This window comes from Halichoeres trimaculatus, unplaced genomic scaffold (assembly GCF_033239565.1).
Source record: "Halichoeres trimaculatus isolate MK-OKI-2021-1 unplaced genomic scaffold, fHalTri1.1 fHalTri1_scaffold_7, whole genome shotgun sequence".
NCBI classification, from domain to species: Eukaryota; Metazoa; Chordata; class Actinopteri; order Labriformes; family Labridae; genus Halichoeres; species Halichoeres trimaculatus.
The window spans coordinates 28201278-28228374 of record NW_027437185.1 but is presented as its reverse complement, the minus strand read 5'-3'; the positions used below and the strand labels follow the sequence as shown (position 1 = coordinate 28228374).

At 38.9% G+C, this 27097-nt stretch overlaps 1 protein-coding gene and 1 long non-coding RNA gene across 2 annotated transcripts in view; one reads left to right on the top strand and one right to left on the bottom strand.

Moving 5' to 3' along the window:
- glra1 (glycine receptor, alpha 1) overlaps positions 1-19865 on the bottom strand; it is a 174696-nt gene extending 154831 nt beyond the window's left edge. Inside the window, exons 1-2 of the mRNA XM_074673810.1 lie at positions 19716-19865; positions 13725-13805 (exon numbers count right to left, since the gene is read on the bottom strand). The gene's annotated coding sequence lies outside the window, so the exon portion shown is untranslated. The remainder of the gene's footprint in view (positions 1-13724; positions 13806-19715) is intronic.
- Positions 19866-23993: 4128 nt separating this feature from the next.
- On the top strand, positions 23994-26813 carry LOC141792980 (uncharacterized). The gene is made up of 3 exons (XR_012598377.1): positions 23994-24050; positions 26304-26350; positions 26601-26813. It is a non-coding gene; the product is annotated as an uncharacterized LOC141792980 (long non-coding RNA).
- Positions 26814-27097: the final 284 nt, after the last annotated feature.

Sequence of the window (27097 nt, the reverse complement as noted above, 5' to 3'; positions counted from 1 at the left end):
CTGGGCAGATAAGCAGCACAGCATGCCAGAGAAGCTCTCACAGGAGTCAGGTCAGGCAGACATATGCTGAAGTGCAAATATCATGAAAGTTTAAGGGAGCAAGCAGAGAGGTGTGCTGTAATCCCACCAGGGAGATGACAGATAGCCCTCCTCTCTAACACACACACCTTCACTCACCTGCACACACACTCAGACACATACCCTGCATAATACAGCTAAGCTCTGAGATACTTGGGCACGCACTTACTGTAAAGACACAAAAACACACACTTAGTCAAGTACAGACCCACACATACAGATGCACCAAGTTACTCATGCATACACACAAAAGCCCATAATGTTAATGCACATGCATAAACACACAAAGACATATTTTCACACACACATAGATCATGTGGAGTAGTTCATCCCAAGTCTGAACACAGGATGACCTCTAATTTAAAAATCCAGCACACCATGTTAGGCAGCATGAATAAAACATGAGCAAACTCTGCATGTGTTATTGCCAGGAGGAGGATGCAATTACATTTCCCCCAGGTGCTCAAGTGCAGGATAGTACGGGAGGAGTGGAAAGAAGAAAAAAAAACACATTAAGAGGGGGGGGAAATAGGGAACACAGATTTGGTGGATGTCTGGGGACCAGATGGTGACACTGTGTTGTAAATGAGTGGATGTTTACTTGCTTACATAACCTGGGAGTTCAGGGTGAAGTTATTGCTCCAGCTGATAAGAAGGTAATTAACAAAGATTTAGAGCTTTTGCAATTTGTCCTTCAAGGTTGTAATGGTTCAGAGTTTTTAATTAGTTTCTGTTTTAAGATGTTTTGACTTTTCTTTTCCAATGTTAATTTAGTTATAGTTGTAATCAGAGTTAATGCCTTTCGAATGCATAGTTTTGGTGCAGTTGTACCAGTTTAAGCCACAGTTTTACTTTTTACCTCCTGACTTTCAGTGCCCCACTTATAAACCAGACAGGGAGAGATTTAAATATATTTACACAGCAGCACTTTGATTTCCTTGACCCTTGAAATAACTTTTTTTTTTTTTTTTACAAGTAAACAGGTGGTTTTTGAGTCTCATATTACAAGGCTTGAGCACAAATTTATCAATATTCCTTATTTTGTTGGAAATTGACCGTCGCCTAATTAAAAATTGTGCTGTGAATCATTTATTGAAGCTTTAAATGGTTTTAAACTGTTGTGACAGTTGTCAGTCAGCAATGATTCAAGTGTAATACAAACTACACGAGTTATGAATATTTTTCTGTATGTAAGAGGAAAAAAAAACAACCCCAGGAGCATTACTGAGGTATTTCATTCTGTGGATGGAAAATAATGACAAATGACAGAACAATGTGAACTGACCTTTGACCTTGTCAGTCACAGCGACTGCCTGTGCACACTAACTTCATGCCCCAGGGTTGCATGCAAACCTGCCCATGATTGCAAACACGAAAAGGGTCAGTGTTCCTTACGGGCACTGTGTGTTTGAATGTACAGCAAACAGCATATAGAGTGTGACTCACAGGATATGAAAGAGTGCACTGTTCTGTTCGGATGATTTGTTTTGGATAGAATCCAGTGAGCAGTTCATCAGGGAGGGTGATTTTTTTTTCTTTTTTTTATCATTACCTCATCAGGCCTGTGGATATTTGTTTCGAAAGTTAACTCAGCGCCCCAAATTATGTGATACATGTTTTTTTTTTCAACAGACAGGCCAGGTTTCTTCCTCCAGGCTCATCTGAAATAGCACAGCGAGGAGTTACATCAGATCCAGTGGACTCGAAAGCCTCAGTCCAACCTCTGCTGCTCAGAGTATCCCATCACCTCAGTGACTGACAAATGTAACACAGCATCTTTTCTGCCCATGCATGCTGACCATCCAAGTGCCCTGTGTTTGACAGGAAAGGTACATGACTGTTGAATCATGGGGGATGGAATAACCTTGAGTTCAAGGCGGTGGATTAAAGCTGCCTGTGGTGCAGGAACTGATATATAACTGATAAGTTCATTTTACTGCAGTTTTTCTCAAACAGGCTTTCTGTCATAAAAGTTAGTTGTCTTCCCTTTTCATGTGTAAGTGCTTGGTTTGGGGAAAAATTGAGTTTTCATTAGTTACTTGATGTTATAAACAGCAAATTATACATGGTGTGCCTCAAGGATCAATGCTTGGCCCCCTCCTGTTCATGCCCATGCTTAACCACGGCCACATCATAAGCCAGCATGAACTTCACTCGTACTGCTACGCTGATGATACTCACCACTACATTCCCACTAAAACATGACACTGAATGAACAGCAGCTTTCTCAAACTTAACTGCACTAAATCTAAATCATTCTTACTGGGCAAAAATTCCCCTCCCCTCCATAGTATTCCTGGATTTTGGGAAACAACAGGGTTGCTGTATTCATATACGTAATTTGATAAACTGATTTGCACATGACTGCTTTGTAGAACTGAGCACAGGCACTGATATGCTAAGGAAGTCTAGGTAAGGGTGGAGGACTCAAAAGTAAAGTTTCAGCTCAACTTTATGCAAATTTTCAGGTATTCAGGACCAGGCAGTGACACATGGGCAAGCAGGTGTCTGTTTGATTGACATCTACTTAGAAAACAATCCTGTCTAACATCTGCCTGTCTCAGAAAGGGAGGGAAAAAAAGAACATAATAGAGGAGGAGAAATTGATCCCTGCTGCCTCTAGTTTTCTCATTATCTGTGATGCATCTTTTCTTGGGTAAAGACTTAACTCCACATGTTCTTTTCGATAAAAGAAAGTAACACGTCAGTCAATCAACACTTATCTCAAGAGCATTCGTGAACACACATAGGTTTCAGAAAGGGTCAGAATATCTGAATAATCCAAACACATTTTTAAATTTCAACATGGGGTACTTTTTAAATTTGACAGATAAAAAGAATCTTAATATCCATCTGTTAATTCATATTTCATCTTTGCACAATTTTCCTTTAAAAACAGGGTTTAAATGATGTGCAAAGTTCCTAAATTCAACAACTGTATTTTTTTTTTTACAAAAATATAGGTAGTATGGTTACAAAAAGAGAGACAAAAACTTTGAAAACCTTCACCCAACTCTGTAAAAGAGCAGCTCTTGTTCCTGTCTGTAGGCGCTTTTCTCAAGTTTGCTCAAACCGGAGCAAAGTATCCCAAGTTTGCCTTCTAAAAGGGTTCATTTTTGGTGCTGACAGTTTCAGATGGTTGTTCAAAGAGACTGAGGACAATGCAAAAAGGAACCGGTCCGAGAAAGACCTTTTGTGACTGAAAAAAAAAATCCTTTTTTCCCCCAGCACACAGCTGGATGTTCTGTTACAAGCAGGCAAACTTTAGCTATGTGAAAAGGCCTTTTTTTCTCTCAATAAACCAGAGTTGCAGGTCTACTTCTGTTTTGATGGGTTAATTATTTTGTCTTGCTTTAAAACAACATTAGTTTACTCTGGCAAAAGAGCCCTTATATAAAGCTACAATAATCTCATTGATCATGCATGCAGAAGCAAAACTTCCAGATTACTGGAACATCATCTCACATTAGTTTAGATCAGCTGTCTTGTTGTAAATATTTGATTCAAACATCTGCAGTAATGACGGATTTTACAAAGTCAGAGGCTTTTCAGGCGAGATGTAAGAAGGTTATTGATCCTGGGTCACTTCGGTCCATCCTCAACCAGCTGACAACTGCTGATGCCATACAAACTGCAACCTCTGAGATACATCGATCAGGATATGCACACCTGCTGACCTCAGGTTAAACACAGGTGTAAGTGAGATCCTTGTCTTTCACTTGTTATTTGAATTGCTTTGGTTCATCTTGAGTTGACCCATAAATAGACATTTATTTTTATTATCTGTCTAAAGAAAAACTTTTAGCCTGTGAGCCTTGGGATTCTGTGGCTGCTAAGAAAAGTGAAAACAGGTCAAACATTTTCTGTTTACATGGTATTCTACCCATATTTGTGTTTGCACTTTCTTAATAATGGGTGAAATGTGCAATCTTACATCGTTTGTTGATTACGGAGGGCCACAACCACCCAGGGGTCCCAAACCCAACTCTGAGAACAACTGGTCTGGAGTTGGAAAAAATCTGGTTTCTGACAGTCTATTGACTGGTAAATAGAAATTAAAGCTGTGAACAGGGGCACTGAAAGGAATTTTGGGTCCCATCCAAAAATGCTGCATTGGGCACCAACACTCCTTTACTGCTAATGTCTAACATTATGCATGACCTATAATAATCATCCAGACTTTTTTTTCTTTACCACACAACGCCCCTGTCTGTGACGTTAAAGCACAAATTTTCCTTTTCTTTAATGAACATGAGATAAAATGGCTTCCGATTTATTATTCCCCTTGCTTGGCGATTGAAGTGTGCGCCCCAGGCTTTGTCACAGTGGTCACCAGTTCAACTCCCAGCCACAGGCCTTTGCAGAATGTAATTCTCTGCTCTCTACCCCCAATTTTCTTTTGAATTGGATGATGTAACACAAGAAATTATGCATGTGTGCCAGAATCCCCTGAACTTTTTATTTATTTTTTTTTTTTACACATTTTGACATGTTACAACTGCAATTGGAGATGTGATCTTACAGGTTTTTTAATCAATACAGCTGCACATAAATTTAAATGAGGTGAGGGGATTCAAGTTATAAAGTCTATGCAGATACAAAAAAGTATGAAAAGCTTTGAGTGCTCAGCTCTGAAACAAAGTGAGCTCAGGTGCAAAGAGATGCCTTCAGGTACACTCATGCATCCAACAGATGAGGCCTTTTGGAACATTTTGTAGTTTTTGAATCAAAAGGTGAAAAGCCCCAAAAAAGAAACACTGGGAAATCAAAGAGCGTTAAATTCTCATGCAAAGTGGATTATTGCTGTTTCTTCTGTCCTTCTTTCTGCTATTTTCTGCATTCACTGTCAATAAAGATATTTTTTTATGTGTTTAGGGACTCCACATTTGACTGAATAAGACTAAGTATGCTCTAAAAAGAAAGAGAAAGTTGCTGTTGAGGTGGCCATACCTTGGTATAATTTTATCCCTCATATTAAAATGTATTAAACACTGTTTGTTTGGTCGCTTGGATCTCAGTGAAAGCTCCCTCTGACGCCTTAGATATTAAAAATGCAGCAAAATTAGCTGAATGTTTGTGATTCTGCTTAGCAAGACCACTATTGTCCAATTACTTGTTGTTTTCCAGGTCAGACCTGTTTGTCTCTCTGTTAAAATAACGGTACTTAAACTGCGTTTATCTTAGAAAACATCTGCAGAGAGGATCTTTCAGCCCTGTGGTGTGTTCAGCAACATTACCACAACATTAAGCCACTGACTTCTGGGGCTGTGTGCCAGAAACGAGGAGTTTATGAAAGCAGAAATTATTCTTTTTCTGCCTTCTTCTCGTCCTCAGCTCCTCATCCTGCCTCTGTCTCTCTCCCTCTCCCTCTCATTCATTATCTGCCTCACTCTATCTTCCCTCCTCTGTATTGTCCTATGAAAGTCGAAGCAGCTGTATTCCCGCGGGGCAGAGAGAACAGATGTAGCCTGCGTAGAGGAAGAGCCCGAGATGAGCAACCGGAGCCCGGCTGCCTTCTGCAAATTTGACTCTCAAATACCACGAAATGAAAGGAGAATGAGCAAATACATAAAAACAAATCTGCATGTCACTTTGTGAGTCATCAAGACTGTACTGCCTCCTCCTCCATCTCTTCTTCACGCTTCACCGGACATTATCTGTCTGAATATTTTGTTTCATATGTTAATATTAGTCCATGAAAAGTCAGACATTATTTCCCTGAGGAGACTTGTTCTCTCACTAATTCAACAGTAAAAACTGTATTTTATAATTTCATGTTTAATATTTAATGAAATGATGTTTATATTTATTGAACCAGGGGTGTTATTATGAAACAGTGCATTTTTTTCCAACTTTATTTTATAATACACGGGAAATCCAGATTGTGTTTAATAATGTATGACACAAAACCAACCACACACTCAATGCTGTATAAAGCACAGTTGGTGTGCCTGTAGCATGTTAATGTGCTTGAACCCTCATAATTTGCATAAGTACAGATAATTAGTAGAGATGTGTAGATATCAGTATACACTTATTAATTACTGTCATGTATCTCGTTTGTAACCATTAAAGTCATTAATAAAGATAAAGAACTTTTGTTCTAATTTGGCCAAACACATAATTAGGAGAGAGTGTGAAACAAATCCACCCTGAAGTATATTTGCCTAAAGCATAAATCAAATGATCAAAAAATCATTAATTAAGGAGGGGAGTAACAGGAACATACTACATGCAAACAGTATTCACACAGACATCAGAAAAAATGCGCTCAAAGACACAAGCTTAAAATGTAACAGTAAGACTGAAGATGACACTGATAATGACTGGATGACTCATTCCACTAGAACAAACATGACATCTTATTAAACCATGTCATATCAAACTGTATGTTCATATATCACCTTGTTTTGCACCGCATTGTATCAAATTCTGAGTAACCCTGCCCATCTTTCCTACTCAATACAGGTTTTTATCAGGTGTGTAAGATGCTTGGTTCTCATTAACCAATGACTGGAGCCAAAGGCAGACTGATCACATCATGTCAAATCAAACTATTTAAAAGAATTCAAAGGGTTTAGCTTCTGTTTATTGACACATTGGACCTAAAAGGTGCAGTGAGAACAATCCAGAAAAAGCTACTGGTTTTTTTCCAGAATGAAGACTCTGTTTCCCATGAGCTCTAGCATCCACTGTGATAAGGATGTGACTCCTGCCACGGTGGGCATTTGTATTAAAGTGTATCACTGAAGAGCAAATCTATTTTACACTATTTTTTTTAATGTGACAACAAGCAAGCTTGCTAAATCTGGAACAGTCTTCCAGAAGGTGTGAGATGGGCCTCGACTCTGACAATGTTGACATCAAGGCTGAAACAGTTCTGTTTAGCTTAGCATATGACAACTGAAAGTACTTTATCTGCACTCCTCTATTTTAATTCAATTAATCGATGATTTTATGCTATGATCTTTTTTGGCTATTGTGATTTTATTTTATTTTAGCTGTAAAGCACTTTGAATTGCCTTGTATATGAATTGTGCTCTACAAATAACCTTGCCTTGCCTTTCTAAACTCTAATTGTACAGTAGATAGATAGATAGATAGATAGATAGATAGATAGATAGATAGATAGATAGATAGATAGATAGATAGATAGATAGATAGATAGATAGATAGATAGATAGATAGATAGATAGATAGATAGACACTTTGTCTGTCACAAGTGACAGAAATTCATCTTTGACAGGCTCCTTCACACATGTAAAAGGGACATGACAAAACAGATGAGGAGAAAAGTAAATAACACTTTTTTAGAAAAAGTGCCAATCAATCAATCAATCAACAGTGTCCCAACAGAGGGGGGTGTTACAGCAACATGTGCCTATTTCTGTTTGTTCAAGGTTGCTATCGCTGAGGGGATAAAAGACCTTTTGTAGATGTTTCTCCGGGCCAGAGGAACCTTGTACCCCCTGCCTGATGGCAGCATCTGAAAACAGTGGAGGAGGGGGTGGGAGGGGTCTTCTGTGATCAGGGTGGCTTTCCTGGTCACAGACCGAGTGTATAGTTCTGAGAGGGGGGTTTGTGGTGCTCCAATGATTTTGCTGGCCTGGCGAACTGTACAGGTGAGTTTTGCTTTGTGTTTGCATGAGAGGAAGCTGTACCAGGAGGAGATGTTGAAGGTAAGTATGGACTCAATGAGGGACTGGTAGACCAAGGTTAAAACATGGGTGCTGATATTAAAAGTCCTTAGCTTCCTCAGCAGGTGGAGGTGTTGTTGACTTTTTTTGAAAATTGAGTCTGCATCATGCTGTTAAAAAGAGAAGCAGCTGTCCAGTTCAGTTCCCAGGTAGTTTTGTGTGTGTGTGTGTGTATATATATATATATATATATATATATATATATATATATATATATATATGTATATATATATATGTATATATATATATATATATATATATATATATATATATATATATATATATATATATATATATATATATATATATATATATATATATATATATATATATATATATATATATATATATATATATATGGGGATATCCACGAACCAAAACTACACACTGACGCTGTGTTTAAAAGAAAAAAAAAAGAGAGAGACATAACAAAAGATTATCACAGACTTAACTTTGTGTAACTTAACAGGATGCCAAACAAGGGCCATGGGTGAAAACATAATGCTATGTAAAACTTTGCAAAAGGACTTGAAGATTGTTAGAGTAGTGGAAAGAAAAACAGTGAATGGCAAACAAGGACTCTCTTTGGCCTGAGCCCTTTGTTTTTCTTGGTTAAAATGACAAACTGCTCTGAGTCACGCTGAAATGAATGATGTCATCGTAGAGCAAAAAAGACATATGCCTGTGTGTGTGTGTGTGAAAGCCAAATTCTGCTGCTACTGTGCGCAAGTGTATGTGTGTGTCTAATTATAGTGAGTGCTTTGTGGTGCATCTCAGTGTGATCGCTGCTCACATACTCTGACGTTCACATCAATAGAAGCATGACGATGATGGATCCCCCTCCGCTGCAATGCCAAAACACACTTCACTGCACACGTGCATTCACTATTCCTCACTCTGTGCCTTTCACTCAACTTTTACCTGTGCACATGGAGAAACATACAATTTTTCCAATCTGTCCCAGTCACATACTAACATTTATCCTCAAACATCTTCACAGGCTTTGTCTTTGTTGTAACGTATTACACAGAGGATGGATGGTGACTGCTGAATCGTTACAGATTGAGAGAAACAGGGCAGTCACACAACAGAGATGCACACACACACACACACACACACAAAGAGAAATACACACTATGTTTACAGTAGCTGGAGCAAAACTGTACAGTAAGCCTCCAACAGGCTAAAGATAGCTCTGCTGAATAGCCTGGATTTGTTTCTGGCAGAATCATTTAGATTTTTTCTTTCAGATGGTTTACAACTAAGGCAGGATTGAACAACATTCTCTCTTCCAGAAATGTTAGACTTTATGAGAGCTGTTTCAATACCAACACAATAAGCAGTTTAGACCAGGAGCACGGTCCAAACAGGGTATCATTTGGTATTTAGTGTTGTAGCGATGCACTAATCATCAGTCATATTCTGCCCACTTACAGTTGACATGAATGTCATGAATAATCTCTTTAAATGCCACCAGTCAGTAAGTGTAAGTCTTTACCAGCAAGTGAACTTTCTTTTCCTTGAATTTTGATTTATGAGGATAAAGATGTGACAAGAAAAAGCCAATTGTGATCGTTACAAGGCTAGGTCAGAGCTTCTATGAAACTGCAGCTCTTGCTTGGGGTTCCCCAGCCTTCAGGAGTTAGTTCATATTACAGCACAAACCAATGGAAAGTATAGTCGGATCTGGTATATAGGTATTCTAACACACAACACTTCAAAGTTTATACATATGAGGTTTAAGAGCTGCAGACTTGTCACGGTGTCCATGCTGACCTGAGCAGAAAGTGCTGCCCCAAGATCGGTGGGATGTATGAACAACCAGTCTGATCTGTGGAGGCCCCACCTCTCTACTTCTAGGACCTAAAGGACCTGATGATACCACAACTTCAGAGGGTAGTAGAGTCCTTTTCTTAACAAAGGAAATGAGAACAAAGTGAAAGTTTGTCTCAGTTGCTGGTTACATTCTGATCTCAAAGCAAACAAGCACGTTTTGAAAGAAATTGAATCTTGTAACGATAAATCAATAAAATCGATTGAAAAAGAGTCATGCGCCATTACAGTATTAGTTTGCCTTTAGTTTATTTTTCTTCTTCCTTTTTGTCGGAATTATTTAGTGGTTGGTAACAAGCTGAAGGTGCATTACCGCCACCTACTTGAATGGAGTGTAGATTACCTGGGCTGCGGGGCTGTATGTATCACATGTAAACAGATCAGAGTGGCGGAGGAGAAGCCGAGCCGGCAGGTGAAGGAAACAAGTAAACATTGGAATAACGGCAGTGTTGGAGATGCCAAAGTCCAAAAATCCAAAAATAATTGCAGCATTTGCAAAAATGACCTTGCACGGCACAGCAGTACAACTGCAATGATCAAGGGCTTAAAGTGTCAACATGTTGGGATCATCGATGACAAGACAGGAGCTCAAAAGCGAGGTGAGGAGGTACAAAATCCCACACACACTCCTTTTATATGTTGTGAAATGCATGGTTTGTCTTATAGGACTAGTTTTGTCTTTTTAATAAATCATCACCCCATTTGAAAACCATGAGTTCATTAAACTAACGTTAGCATTAGCGTTAGCTGCTATAGATAGTGGTAAGGTAAAGGGGGTCTACTGTTTGACAAGTTCTTTATCTGAAGACATAAGATATTTTCTATTATTTTGGCCATACTGTTGATTATTTGATTGTGAATACATTCATGTCATTCATGTTCTTTATTTTCATGATTCATCAATCAATCCTAAATATAATCATCAGAGTAATCGGTTACTAAAATAATGGTTAGTTGCAGCCCTAGAATCTAGACCACATCTTCTAAGAAATCCCTGCTGATTTGTTTGTGTAGCATCATCATCATAGTAATATATCTAACATCCCCAGCTGAGGAAGGTGGCCCACTTTGGAAGAAAATCCGAAAATGATCCAGTGAAAGCACCTTAACCTGAACTGTAAAGTCGAACTAATCTCTTACTGCTCCTGCTCATCAACATGCAGCTTCCCTTCTTTATATGAGCTAAGTCACTAAGTGGAAACCCCATTATGGCAGCTTGTTCTTCTCTTATCACCAGTTCATATAAAAGTCTGAAGGGTGTCCTGTGTTTTACTTTGTTAATGAACAGTAAGATGAGCATGGGGGTTGTTATCTTCAGTCACACTCCTTGTAGTTCTTCAGAGAGGCAGTTTGTTAAACTGAATAATTTAATCCTCTTTGAGTTTTAAACACCTCTGTCGGGGCCTACGAAGTCCCATATCTGCTTTGTTTTTCAAATACAAACATGGACTCCTGCGTGTACATTTTTTTTGGTTCATAATTAAATAAAACACACATACAGAAGTGGAAACAGTGAGTAAACCAGTTATGTAATTCTTGCTGTCTGCTCAGCTTAAGCAAAGGAGCGTTTTGACTAGTAGCCATATGTTGCACAGAGAAAGATGAAGCGTGCTTGTAGAGGAATGCGTAACCGGCCCCTTCCAGGGAATGTAGTAAAAAATAAAACATCTCCTGACCTGAAAACACGGAGCTCTCATCACTTATTTTTACAGTTAAGATGTAACACTGCGTGATTTCAAATAGAGCAGCTCTTGTTGTGATGCTGATGACAGATGACAGATGATGTGGACTCTTATTAAATGTTCCTATTGAGGTGCCCTTGAGCAGCATGTTCAGCCTCTGGGGTCTCGTGAAACATACTGTACCAAGCATTTTTATGTCCATCACAACATGAGAATGAGTCCACGTCAGTCACTTCAGCTGCAGCAGAGATTACCTTGGAACACAACAAAGAGCCTCGTCTATGTGTTCATGCAAGCGATGTGCATGAGTTGAGAAATCTATTTCTGTTTACGTTCGCAGTAAAGGCATCAAACTGTCCAAGAGAGATTTACACTGACAGTCCAAAGAATGGGAGAGGAATGCGACTCAGCTGGAGGTCATATTGATCTGAATACCACAAGGACAACTTCTTCAGATTTTCAAATGTCTCATTTTGTGAAGATCCTCTTAGACATTTTTAACAAGCCTGGCTGCTCTACAGAATTTTTTATTCTTTTTACCTTATTGTTTTAAATACAGTTCACGGTTTATGTAAGGTGTGAATGATCTGAAGGGTCAAAGTGGAGGAAATTTGAAAATTGGAGGTACTAGATTTAAAAAAATAAATAAAATAAAACTAATAATCCCCCCCAAAAATGGGGGGCAAACTTTTTTGGGGAGCAGGTGGGGTTCTTTTCTAGATTACCTCTGTCATTGCCTTCAAGTATGTTCCCTGCGGTAGAAAAAGTAAAGATCAGTCTAATCTGAGCCTAAAGAACCGAACCAAAGTTAAATTATGGGTTTAACAGTGCAACCAGTGTCTTTGTCAGACTTACAGTTTCATATCTATAAAATTCTTCTTCAGTCTTAACAAAAATTACAAAGATATCAATTTGAAAAAGTTATAAGGAAATAATTTTAAAACTGTGGTTCATTGTTTCAAGAGAAACAAGATGAGGCATGGAGTGAAAATGAAGTGATCTAAAAAGGTCAGACGTGAGTTCAATGAGACATTTAGTTTCCTCTTTTTTGATTTGTACATTTTCACACAAGTACAGTCTTTTCCACAAAGTCTAAACCTGCAAACCGTTTCTCATGCTACACTGTAAAACCCAAAGTTCAAATTACTCCATTGGATTAAGCTATGAAAACTTAAAGTTTTTTAGTAAGTTGAATTTACACAAATGTCTGAGTTTTCAGTGTTGAGAATAATTATTTCTGAGTAAATTTAACTTTGGTTACTGTTCAAATAAGCACAACTTAAAATCATTAGTTTGTGACTGTGTTTTGTTACCATGAGTGAGGAGGGGATGCAGTCGATATGAGACCCTGTTTAACTTATAGACGTGCAGCAGTGGTACAGGTTTTTTGTGCTTCACATTATACGGACTGTTTGTCTGTGCGTCACAGCATGGACCAGCTGTCTGTGCTCCTTGTGGCATTGATCAGCTGTCCATGCTCTATGTCAGTGGTTCTCGAACTTTTTTCAGTCATTTACCCCCTAACAAGCACAATGCAGTTTTGGATGCAAAAGAAAGAAAACATAGCACTGTACTCTTAGTGTCTATTGAGTATGATATTAAATCTATGAAGTTAAACTTTTATTGGATTCAAACATTCATTAATTAAATGGTGATAAAGGAATTTTGCTTGGTTGCTACTTTTTCAATATACATCTTTGAATCTCGCGTACCCCCTGGAGTGCCCTTGCGTATCCCCAGGGGTACACGTACCCCCATTTGAGAACCACTGCTCTATGTAGTGTGGACTGACTGTGTTAAAAATAAATATTAATTGGATCTGATCCAATAAATAAATATTTCTTTTTACACTTAATTTCAAAATTTGCCTAGATAGCATGATAGTCCAGTCAAACATTTCATTTATAAATGTATTAACCATTAGGCACACACTGCAAAAGTCAGCTGGTACAAGACCCCGTGCCATGGAGCACAGACCACCAGTCAGTGCCATAGGGCTCAAACAATCTGTGCCCCCTAGAGAACAACATTTTAATGTACAGCAGGGTCTCATATCTACTGCATTCCCTTCTCACTCATGGTTACAAAATTTATGAAATTGGAGCAGATGTTTGTTGTGACAGCATTTGTAACCGTGAGTGAGGAGGGAATGCTGTGGGTATGAGACCCAGCTGTACTTTAAAATGTTATTTAGTTGTTCAAATCTGCTTCATTTTTTTAGTATAACATTTTCTAATTTGTAAGGCAAATCTATCGATATCACATCTTTCAGTTTTGAGTATGGTCAACTTATTATGTATTACAGTAATAAGCAACATTTTTTTAACATTAGGTAACTGGTTTACAAGCATTTTTCAAGTAAACTCAACTTACAGTGTACAATTTTTCTGCTGAAAAATGTAGCCTGTATAAGCATCAGTCAGCATGCACATACCATGAGATGACAAGCAAAGAACAAGTCCTCCAGAACCCAAGAGACAGGATGAATCCCAGATGGAGGGGGATAGAAGTTCACCTGAACAGACAGGAGAGATACATAAAAGTGATGGGAGATGCACAGTGAGCAAAGCTGCTGAAAAAGTGTGATGTTCATATAAAATACAACAGTGTACACATGAACTAGAATCCCTGAGTTTGCTTTAAATGTTGGATGTGTAACAATAGTCCCTTTGCAAGCTCCGTGTTGTGGTTAGAAGAACCAGTGACGCATGAAACTGGAGCAAAGGAGAGACCACAAATCCCAGGAGAGAGAGCGCCAACAGATAAGATACAGTATCTGCAGTATGTCTGCTTTGCTTCATACTCTAAAACCTCAGCATATTTTGACTGACTTAAAAAATGTAGATTTATAAACTTCATTTATTTCAAAATTATCTCTGTTCAATTATTATCATAAAGTGAGTCACTTTTCATGAAGAAGAAAAGTCATGCAGAGTTCCTTCGAACTAGATTCAGAAGGAGCTCTGAGATGGAAGCTATACAAAAGTCTTAAAGAAATATATTTTAAAAATCAAGACATCCATCTCAAGTTGAAAAGGTTAGAAAGCATTTATTCAACTGATCAGTTCTATAGAAGTGCACATCATTAGAAACGGTTCACTCTGGCTACAGTTGCTCATGGAGCTGTCCGTGGTGCTAAAGCTCAAGTCAAAGAAATCGTGCAGTTCTTGGTTATACTGTACTCCGCATGCATACAAATTGCAAGGCTTTAATAAAAGCACCAACTGAAAAAAACTTACAATTAATAGTTAACTTAAAGATACAGTTATTAAATCTCTGGTTTTTTACACTTCTGAAGTTGTTTGCCAAAAAAAAAAAAAAAAAGTCACTAGACTTAGCCTTCAGCCTCCTTCTCTACACATTTTCTTTCTTTCTTTCTTTCTTTCTTTCTTAAACCATTACTAATAAAACCCCACAATTAGGGTACATAGTTCTGGATAAGAAAGCAATACCAGGGAAACACTGACCACACAAGTCATATCAAATCATTTGGTGGGAGGAGGTTGTGCACATTTACACAATTTGATCTTATTTCTTTGTGGTGAAATTATGAAAAAAGTGTTATTTCTAGTCAGCACTGCAAGAAAGATATTGTTAATGTAACCCAGATTATTTGAAGAGCACACAACTTCAGTTCCCTGATCAACAGCTTGCCAGTCAAAGAAGAGAAGACAGAAAAGGAGACAAACTAGTGGGTAAAGGGTTCAAAAAAAAAAAGAAAAAAAAAGAGAACATTTTAATGTAAAGACAATGTTGGATCAGTTGGGGGTTTGAACATAAAAAAAATATAAAATGAATAATCAAATTTTAAATAAGTGGTTTTGATCTTTCACAGATCTTTCTAATTATGGTAAATTAGTTACTCTTGAGCAGTTTCATGAAAAAGTGTTACAAAAGTCTACCCTGTCTTCATCCCAAAACTAAACATCACTTAGGTCAAAGTCATCCATGGTGGTGTCAGAGGCTCACATGACTGAAAGAAGTGGGTCAGCAGCTTGCAGAGATTACCACTGAGGGCAATTCAACATGTAGTGTCAGCTGCTTATTGTGTAAAGTTCCCATACTGCTCATTCTAACAATCTCTCTGCCCAATGCTGATATGTTCCTCTTATTTATCCAGCCCTCATTCCTGTTACAGCACAGAACATCTCCCCACATCAGCAGGAGCTCTGTCAATGGAGCCTTCACTCCGTAGTGTTGTATGTCTGAAATGTGCCTCCTCATTTGTTTCCACACAGCCAGTGATGGACAGAATGACGCTGCAGAGCTGCTGCGCTCAGAGCTGCCAAATGAGGACGCACCGCGGGAACACAGTGACATCTGCTGCGTTGTAAAATGCTGTTATTGCTCTCTTTTATGGCGCTGGTTTTGCTTTTCGGAGCACATAAAAAGGGAGGGATAGGAGGCTGACAGCATCAAGGAGAGGAAGGAGAGAGAAATGATAGCGCACAAGGCCATTTTGTTGAAAATCCCTCAGAACGACTTAGTCACAACACCTCCTCCAAGGGATTTCACTTCATTCCCCCTCTAAGTATCTCTGCTGAAAGAGGCCTCGAAGATGCAATCCTGCACTCAGCATTTTTATTTTTTCCCCTGTTCTACTTCCATCTGACATGGCTAGCAACAGAGGTAACCACAGTAACATCCTCTCTTCTGTGACTGTCCTGCATGAATACTGCAGGCAGCTCCTACATAAAGGTTTCAACTGATACAATCAAAATGAACTCTATTAATTGTAAAGATAATTAAAATCTTTCTGCAGGGAATTTTACAGTTCTCCCTCTTAATATGAAAATACTTTTGGATTAAAAAACAACTCAAACATAATTTTGAAAACTGTTGTGCAACATATTACAGTAAAAGGAATTTGCCGATTTGATTTGTCTGGATATCGTGATATAGTCTGAGTTCATCTCTGGGACAGATGAATGGTGTTTTAAAGGTGTAAAAGCTTGATGACACTTCAGGAGGCTTTTGATTGTGGGAAGTAAATCAGTCAACAGAGAGCAAAAACTGTGAAATTTAGTGGTAGTAGTGCAAACTTGAGCCCACTGGCCATCATCAGCCAATAACTCTGCTTAAATTAAACTTAAACATTGCTTTTCATCCCAAACTCCATTTCTGCAAATTAAGCTTCAGTTTGGACCATTAACCTCGGTTGAGGGCCTTTATCTTTAGCTACTGGCTCTAAGCTTAACTTAACCCCTGCAGTTTATATTTTTCTCATCTGTTAGCAAGATAGAGCTGACAAGTAGGTAGGGGATATATCAAATATACTCAATATATTGCAGGTTGTTGCACATGAGATGTATGAAATGACTATATCTCGACCATTGAGTACAAATTGTGACGAAAAAGTTCTAAGATGTCAATATTCTCTTTCAAGTTACCTTCCTTCACTTTCTGCAGGTGCTCTTGTCACAGCAAGAAGCCCACCCCCCACCCAGAAAACTCCTGCCCATCTGCGTTTTTGTGTTAGGAGAGGAGGGAAAAAAGTTGCTTGGATATCTTGTAAATCACAGGTTTGGGGTTTGAAAATGCAAATTTAAAAGAATCCAACTGAAGGGTCTGCTTAAATCATTATACTGGTGTAATTTTATGCATCAAAGGGTTGTATCTAAAATCTGTATAGCAATTTAGAGGAGAAATCTGAATATCAAGATGCATATTTTGCATCGGGACATAGTTTGAAAACATCAAGATATTGGTTTTAGGCCATATTGTGCAGCCCTAGATAAAAGTGGGTCAACATTCATGGTCTTTGAGAGTTTGTGGATCTCGGCTTTTTAGATGAGAGTTTAACAACTAACTGTATTATATATTTTTAATAAAGTATTTACATTCTGTCCCTCCTTCAGAAACTCTGCCTAAACTGTTAAACAGTGTTTCCTGATTGATTAACTGCAAACTTAATCCATCGATGGAAGTTAGTTGAGTTAGTGCCCTGACTGAAGGCTTTAGAGGGCAGGCACAGAAGATTTAAAGCCCAAAGAGGAACTGAGGAAATAAACAATCGAACAACAAAACAGCACTAAGCAGTCTCCGAATGACCATAGCCAGACCTGGACCAACAGAGACCAATTTCGCAACTACAAACTCTTAGGTGACTCACAGATTAACAGTGGCTTCGAGCAGAACTTTGACTCTGGAGGAATTGGCATTGGCTGGCTTATTGTAAGGTTCAGATTAGGACTGCAAGGAGCCAAACCTAACAAGGGATCAACGTAAAAAAGATCTCCTACTCCTAAATCTGTGATAAAGATTGTGTTGTGGTGCAGCAGTCTGACTGCCAATGATTAACTTCTCACTTAATTCTCAAACAGGAAAACAAGCTGCAGACAGACAGAAGATCTTACTGTAAATCTGAAATACTCAGTGGAACCAACAGATGTCTGATTTTACATAAGAAGAGAACACCTCTCGTGGGATGTCCTTGTTTTTCACAGATTTTAATTGAAATTGCTTTAAATATCCTTTAGAACAATATTAAGAGCCTAACAAATGATTTATATCTTTTCAGATTGAACCAACAATCTGTGGTGGAAATTAGTGCAGCCATCTTTTTTGGCATCCAAGCAATGTTTGACAATGTCTCAATTACAGAACTGGCTCTAATTTCCTGATGAAGTTAGAATGCTAATAAAGACACAGTATTTGCTGCCATGGTAACACCATCATTTGGCCCCTGACTCAGGCAGCAGTTGGGCGATTAAAGTTCTAACAGTTTTGTCTCTCAGCCTCTTTCTGTTTTACGTCCATCTGCTACTGTCGCCATACAAACAACAGTCCATGAACCACAACAACACATACACCCACACAGACAGTGTTTGTGGTGATGTGGTTCATGCTGTGAAGAGAAACCATGACAGAGATCCAGAAAGAATGAGATGGATAGAGGGATGAAAACAGCAAGAACAAAAGGTAGTGGAAGACAAGACGGCAGAGTGATTTTGGTTATGTGATCGTCTTTCTGCACAAAACAGGGACAGATAAAGTACTCAGGTAGCCTGAGGGTGAGACTGTATCACACAGAAGGGAGCTTGTTCTTTCAGCTGACAGATGATTCTCCTTTTCCATTTCCTGCATTCCTCTCTCTGGCTAAACCAGGTGCCTACATTACCCACGATGCAAAGGCGCACAGTGCATTTAGAGATTGTACTGTGTTATATTAGCACATAATGTGGTGTTAAGCTGAATGATGCATCACCACCTGGGTTAGCTTCACACAGTTACAATTAAACAGCACAGCCTGACTTCAATAAACTACTGTACTATTGCTCAGGTATTATTTGACACCTCAAATCTCTCTCAGGAAAATAAAAGAAGTATGCCACACTTGTGCCATCATTACAAACATATCAAACCAAACCTCACCTAGCCTTCAGTTGTCTCTTGATGCCAGATGATAAGTAATCAGATTTCTGAAGAATCACACGCTGTGTAAAAATCTGCAAACTCTGCCTCTTCTTCACCCAAAGATTTCAGGATTTAATATTTATTTATATATGGAAGGATCTGGGTTTTACCAGGATAGGTTTTTCATCATGACTGTTTTGATCACCAAGCAACACTTTCACCCCCAGATATTTCTGAAATATGTATATGCTCCATTGTTTAGCCTTTCCAGCACTATTTCAATCAAATCCCCTTTTAATGTGTTTTGGACTCTCTTTATTTGTACACTCTTAACATTCACCATCATTTAAGCAGCCTTTGCACAGTCCAAGAGAGCACAGTTTTCGGTTTGTTTGTCTATACAAAACTTAGCATCTGAATCAAATTTCCAAAGATGTTTTTACAAAGTAAGCTCTTTGTGGGTTTGCATTTATTGATATTGTTCAGTACTTTTAGATAACTAAATATTAAGCTTGTCTGCATTTCTAAAATTGCAAAAATTTGAAGGTGTCATATTCAATTTCCGCAGCTATTCTCCTCCAAACTATGTCTTTGTAGTTTTTATGTCTTTTGTTGTAAAGTACCGGGTTAGGGTTAGGGTTAGCAATCAATGTTGAATGTTTTGGTATGTGATTTGTCAACATCACAAACTTTGGAAAAACAGACCTTGGTCAGAAAAAAAGGCCCAATTTTGCTCAGCAAAAGAATGTTGCTGGTGTGAAAGTTTGCATTGAAAAACAGTTGGTCTGGGAAAAAAAAAGAAACAAACAAAACAAAAAACATGTTGAATATTAGCGTGAAAGATATGTGTCTGGTGAGCAGAGAGCTTAAGTTGTGCTTAGTATAGAAGATCTTTGCAGTCACCTGAAAAACATACTTTTCCCCCTTCTTGTTTTGAAATTTAAGTTTTAAAGCCTCAAATTTGTATCTGCCAAAATTGAAAAAGAAAGCCTAAGAGCATGGTAAGACTTCATCAGCCTACTACTACAAACACTTAAAAAAAAAAAAAAAACTTAAAATAGGAGCCTACCTCATATTTCCATGGACACAAAATCCAAACAAGTCCATCAGAAAACATGAAGAAACCACAAAATGCTCAGAAAGTTAATCCACAAATCTACAAAGGACTCCAGAGGCAGGACAGACACAACAGACAACACAGGAGGGAGAACACTTTGACAAACTCAGGAGCAACAGGTGTGACCACAGGACACAGGTGAAACAAATGTGGTGCAATCAAATGGAGGGAAACACACAAAGACAGGAAGTAAAACAAAGCATGACACACAAGGAGCAAGAAGTTTCAAAATAAAAGAGGGCAAACTTTACACAAGGAGTACATGAACACAAGGGTAAAATATGATGATATAGAGATTGTGCTGAGAGTGTGCTGTAACTAACATCTACACGCAAGTAAAGCTACAAATCAGATTCTACACATCAGCTTTCAGCAACAGATGCTTCTTACACTTAATGATGCTTTAAAGAAGGGTTTATTGTGCTTTTTAGGCTTTGCACTGCCCATCTGTTACCCTCTCAGAAGTTTTAAATAATTTACAGCTCTCAAAACAACAACAACAACAACAACAACAACAACAACAACAACAACAACAACAACAACAACAACAACAACAACAACAACAACAACAACAACAACACTTTTCCCACTCTGGTGTTTTATTTCAGTCTCTGTCTAAGAGGCTTCACTTTAGCTGCTGTCTCTTTGAGACTGCTCACTCAGCCAACCCCCTTCTGTCTGATCTGAGCTCTTTGGAGACCTTTCAGGGGCAGAGCTATGGGCAGACCTTAGTGTTTGAGGCCCACCCCTCCAACATTACTGATGTCTGGCATACTGAAAGTCCTAAAACTGTACCATTGCTCCCAGATGATTTAACCTCAGCAGTCGACAGCCCCTTGGTCTGTTGACTAGAGACCTTTTAAGAACCCTGTTGTTTAAAACTCGGTCAAGACTCAGCACACACAAACCTCCATGATTTGTCAAAACTAGATGAACTCTTGCCACCTTCTCTCAGTGCTAATCCCGTCTGTGCTGCATTCAGAGAAACAAAAGTATCAATTTATTTTCTCTGCGACTCTGGATGGGATTCCCAAATTATTGATTCACCAAAAAAAATGAATCTGCTACTTTAAAATTCTTCCTCGAACTATTCATCTTCATCTCCTCCTTTTTTAATTATTAGAGCTTTAAAGAGAGACATCTATTAGGAATAATGGCTCATACCTGACTCTTCCTCATCAGTGCACTTAATGAACTAAGTGTCTCTAATATTTTATACGGCCGTGAATCATCTTTAGCATCACAGTATTTTATAGAAAGACCTTCATAGTTTTTATCTTCCCTGATTTATTAAAGGAAATCAATAAAGTGCTGATAGCTTTTACGTGGACTCAACTTATCAGTGTCAGAAAGTGCTTCTCAAATTTTATACTCTGTGTAAGAACTGCACACACACACACAAACAAGCGATTCTAAAAACAGAGAGAGGGAGAGCCATGTCAGCAGCCTGTGTGAGGACACCCTGTTTGTATGTGAGAGCTTTAACCAGGCTCCTGCCGTGCATGAGGACTAATATGTGAGTGGTCGCCTCAGAGTGATAATGTAACCTTGTACAGGGTGATAGTTGGCTGATGATTTGGCTCGGGTTGAAGGCGAGGCTCAGCAAGGCGCAGGCGCCGCGCTGTTTCAGCCCTGCAGGAGGAAGGGAGAACGAGTATTAAGATGGTGCTTTTGGCTGCTGACCAGTTCCCCTTCAAACACACACACACACACACACACACACACACACACACACACACACACACACACACACACACACACACACACACACACACACACACACACACACACGCACACACCATCTCTCTCTTTCTCTTTCACACTCAGACTGGCACTCACACACAAAGCGCCATAGGTGGCTCTTAATCATATTATCCCTGCGAATGGGCTGAGCAGCATGTCGCCTTAAGTACACTTCTGTGAGGTGTGTTGCAATCAAACACACAGCAGGTTGGGCCCCACACACAAACACACACACAAACACAGACACACTCACAAACACAGACACACACCTGTATGTAACAAACACAAATGCACAGACTGAAATAGACACATATTGACAGTACAAACTACAGGTGTCAAGATATAATAATACACTCTCACAGATACACTCTTCACTACAAGGTGCCCTCCAGGTACAGCACAGACGGTTACTAATCCACTGATAATCACTGCAAATTCCTGCGTGCCCTTCAGCAAACAATGTTTTCATTTCAAAACATTCATTGACCTTGTCAAATATGATGTAGAGCTCTACAGATGGAGACAGTCCTCTGATATCAGACCCCGTGAATGTCTTATTTTAATACCATATTGCATTGATTCACAATGAGAAGAATCTTGAAAGATTATGGTCCCTCCACAGTTACATAATCTATTTTAACAGACAGGTCTGAAGGTTAAACAAACAAACGGTTGATCAGTGTGTAAGAGAGAAAATCAGGAGACAGAACAATCAGCCTAAAAGTCCAAACACAGGAGCACAGAGTAAAGAGCGGCTAACATTAGCAGAGCTAGCACCACCACCAACCATCAGTTCTTCTTGGAAGCTAACACTACATGCCTCTATTGTCTAACCTTGATCCAGTTGAGTGTCTTCATCCCTGTTTTCTGAGCCAAAATAATGAAAAACTATTTTGTGCTTGGACATGACCTCTGTTATATGTGGATGTTTTTTTTGTGAGAGCACTATTGCCATAGACTGTATAAAACATGGACATAGTCTGTTTCTGAAATGGAAAATGAAGCACATCAGCTTTTGCAGCCATATTGGTAGTGGCAAGGGCTTTACACACAGTTCTAGGGCGCCTGTTGGTCACCTAACCCTGAGCTGTGCCTCTAATTGGGCGAGTTGGCAATCTTAATATCCTCTGAACCTTTGAACTGCTGAGTTAGAAAATAATTCACCCCCAGTACTAGAGATGGGTACCTTTCACATTTGAAACAATAAGGTACCGATGCCTGGTACCCGGCAATCAGTATTGGAACTCAATGGTACCAATTTTCGGTTAGGGTTAGGGTTACTAAAATGAATATATTGATATTGTGATATGCCCAAAAATAGTGTGACCATTTTTGTGTTTATTTAATTCAGGCAGCTGGAGATAATTTCTATTGTTTTGCAGGGTTTATGTTGCATGTAAAAAAAAATATGTACGAGCCTTATAATTTTCTGTTTCATTTATTTTGTGAAGAGACACTTAGGCTCAATCCCAAACCACCCCCTACACACTACCCCTTCACTACCGAGTGTCACTTCAAATGAAGTCACACTCCTGGCTGTGGAGGGCACTTCAATTGAAGGGGGAGGGTATAACCATTACCGGCAGGAATGGGAGGCCCTCTTCACTTCACCGGAACACGGAAAACCTCGTCGCCATGGAAACAGAAAGACGCTCCCCGTGAATGAATGTTACGCTGAGGCACAGATTGCGAGTCGCTATATCGCTGTCCAGGGTTGATAAGAGCTGTATGTTTCCAAAATACGCTTAGATTGACACAGAGATAACAGTGAAACATGTGGATTTCATTGGGATAGGGCAGATACCTGCTCCCATGCCTACTGTGTGTGTGAAATGAGAATTATTGCCTGTTTGGAGCTGCACCGTCTGTCTCGTTTTCCTTCCTCTTTACAATCATACAATCGGAGGCCGTTACAATGACAGGAGATATATTATACTCTTAATAATTTGAAGTGATCCCACATGTCTTTCAATGCTATCACCATCTGACATTTCCAGTTAAACAAATGAATTAATACTGCAAACTGCTCACATTTTAGGTGCCAGGGCTTCATGATCAAATCAAACGTCAGCATAGAGTAAGATTTGCTTGTTTCGTTTAATCTCTCTAAACCACGCTTCTTGTGAGTTTCTGTTAGTGTGATAGAGGTGTGGGGAACATATTTTACACATGTGGCACTTGTTGTTTCCTCCTCTATTTCGCTGTTGCACTTCCTGTCAAAGTGAGCATCGATGCAGGCTCGCTGTTGGAGGGCTGAACAGTTCACTCCCCCTCCGCACTACGTGGTTTGGGACGGCCCTTAATGTGGCGGACCCTCCGCGAGAACGCGCAAACGGAGGGTTAGTGTGTAGGGAGAGTGTGTAGGGGGCGGTTTGGGATTGGGCCACAATGTCAGTAACAGCCAGGTGGAACTTTCATTACGGCAGCAGTGGCACCCCGGGTTGTTTTAGGTGAGGATTTCCGCCCACATTTCAGACGCAGTCTTGATGAAGAACTGAATGCTCCGTGTCTTCATTGCTGCTGAACTGTATCTGTATTTTACAGGTTAGTAATCAGGGAAAATAACCTGCTGTGACCTCTCAAAACCTCACTGTATGTAGATAGATGTCGTGCATGTGTATCAATGCCGGCTGTAGCACTTTTATGAACTTTAAAACTTCGCCAAAGACCGCGAAACTTCCACGGCAGGCGAGCATGCTACGTCTCGTTTGTAAGGGTTAATTTTCCCTCCGTCAGGTCTCGCAGGCTGGTAGCTATATTTATGTTTTGTTCTCACTGATTATTTGTTGGGCTTTTGCACATGTTTATCTTACAGCAAAAAAGTGGTTGTTTGAGTGTGTCATATAGATATAAAATTAGAAAGTTAGACTTGATTTTGAATAGTAATAAGATCAGATATGAAGACAGATGTTTGAGTGTTTTTTTTTTGTATTCGAGATTCAGATACAGTTAAATGGTTTCACGTTTATAGAGCTTTGTATCTCTGTGTCAGTGAATATTATATGTGTGTATGTCCAGAATTATAGCATTTCAGATGATGCTGCTCGAAACACAGTTAAGAACTGTCATGATTTGCACTATATTATGATAGTATCCTAATCCCCTTTATTAAAGGTGAAGGTGTCAGAAAAAAAAGGAAGATTGTAAACGAGTTGAACACAAATGAGAAACAGTTACAAATGTGAATACATTCTGTAAGATGACATGAACAAAAGAATTCATGGACATTTATTGCACTTAATTACAGTTGATAAGGACTGTAACAGAGACTGACACTGTAAATGATGTTGTATTTTTATGTTGATGTTGAATACAGACGCAATCGGGATGAAGAACTGAATGCTCCGTGTCTTCATTGCTGCTGGACTGTATCTGTATTTTACAGATTTATCTTTTGTTGCTGTGGTACCACCAGTCTGGGACCCATAACAATATGAAGCAAACATGAACAAAATCCATGAGAATCTACAGTTCTAAATCAAAGCATATAAGTATTCTTTAGGGATTTTAGGTAAAGCAGAAAGAAGAATTAAGCTTTTGTCAAATAATCCCATGTTAGGGGAAAATTATAGTTTGTGGAGAGAACATCATTCTGTTTAGTTGTAGTTTCAACATTATTCACAATATCAGGCACATGATTATATACTAGATTTAGAACAAAGCTGAGTTTGACTTTCTCCTCCTCCTGTGAGTAACATGTTGAGAAGAAGACAACAGTGAACAGTTCACAGGGCGGCCCCCTCCCCATAGATTAAATCACACATATATGAAAAAACAATAGGGGTGTTGGTGAATAATGTCTGACGTGCTGCAGCCTCAGACACCCTGCGTATGCGGAAAAGAACAGCAGGAATTTGATCATTACTTCAGGGAGAAACTCAATAGTCAATTCACCAGCTCAGCCTATTCCCAGGTCCCCGTCCTCACTGTGAAATCAATATGTAATTTATTGTCGATAAAGCTGAGCGTTGCCTCTGGCTGGTGAGTGCACGCTGGTGTGTGTGTGTTTGTGTCACTGGGGAGCAGAGACACACACTTGCTCTGTGGCCTGGTTAGGGTTCTGATGTCCTGTTATCCTTTAAGCCTTGTAAGGAAGAAGACTCACCCAGTTTAACTTAATGTCACCAAACTACGTATCCATGTTGTTTACATAGATAAAACCATCTTCAGCCTGTACACAAACTGTTGTAACTTAAGCTAAGTTGCTGTATTTCAGATACTTCCTTGCATGTCTATGGTTATACGAGCCATAGACATGCAAATAAGCTAAAGACTGATGCTACTTCCACCAAAATAAAGCTGAACATCAAGAAACATAACCTGCTTGCCTGATGACATACTTTGTAACTTTCCTGCATGAACAACCAGAAAAAAAAACGCAAACACAAAGTTTGTTTTCCTCTCTTGTTCTGTGTCTCTCCCCCTCTGTTTCTGTCAGACATCAGACCCCATCAAGCTGTTTGTTGTGATTGTATTATTGGAGGAACTCGTCTCACCTCAGTATAGGACCGGGCGGTGCGGTGTGTACCCTGGCGACCTGCCGGGTAGTGTGTATGTGATTGATTGCACCGTCTCGAAGAGGATTACTATGCCATGATGCAGAAGCAAATTAATCATTCTGACACTGTGGCTGACATGTAATTTTTCCCCTGTGGAAGGCACAAATATGAGCAATGTTTACCCTGTGGAGGTGGAGTCCTGTTCAGGCTTTTGTTAATGCCATGCAGCATTAGCATTATTAAATTATGTTTTTTTTTGTTGAGATGGTTTCATGACTGAATCTTCTGTGAAAAACAGCTGGAATAACACTGCTGCCTGGGATGTTTACAAGAGGAACACCCCAGGTAATTTACTTTTTTTCTCTCTCTAGAAATTGAAAGATAGGCACAGGAAAATAGGTTTTTGCAGAACAATGCACAGTGTAAAAACATCTATACGACATACAGTAGATTCTTATAGGCATCTGTGGCATTTAAATATTGCAGAAGTTAGAATGTCTTTATAAATATAATTATTATTCTATATACTTTATTGATCCCATAGATGAAACTATCTGTATAACTTTATGTATATCTCTGCTGAAACACAACATAGGGTGAAGTTCAGACATACACCAACAGACCGGTGCAGTGAGGTGGGTGCACATGGGCAGGCATCCTCATCGGTTCCTTTCTCATGGGCTCCCCAGCAGCCTCCAGGAAATGATTTGGCATCTCTTGAGCTACTATTTCAACTTCCACACTTGGCTCTATGATTAAATGACCCTCCAATACTCTGTCCAAGACACTACAGCACTGCAGAGCTACTGTGAAACAATCCCAAACTTTTTTCTTTATGTTGAAATAAAATTGGTACATTCTTCTTCTTCTTCTTCTTCTTCTTCTTCTTCTTCTTATAATAATAATAATAATAATAATAATAATAATAATAATAATAATTATTATTATTATTATTATTATTATTATTATTATTATTATTATTATTATTTTAAAGCCATTAATGTATAAATAAATGTGTTTAAAAATAAAATAATACTGCAAAATTCAACCACTTCAGTGTGTGTTACCAGGCTCACGTTTTTTTAAATTTTT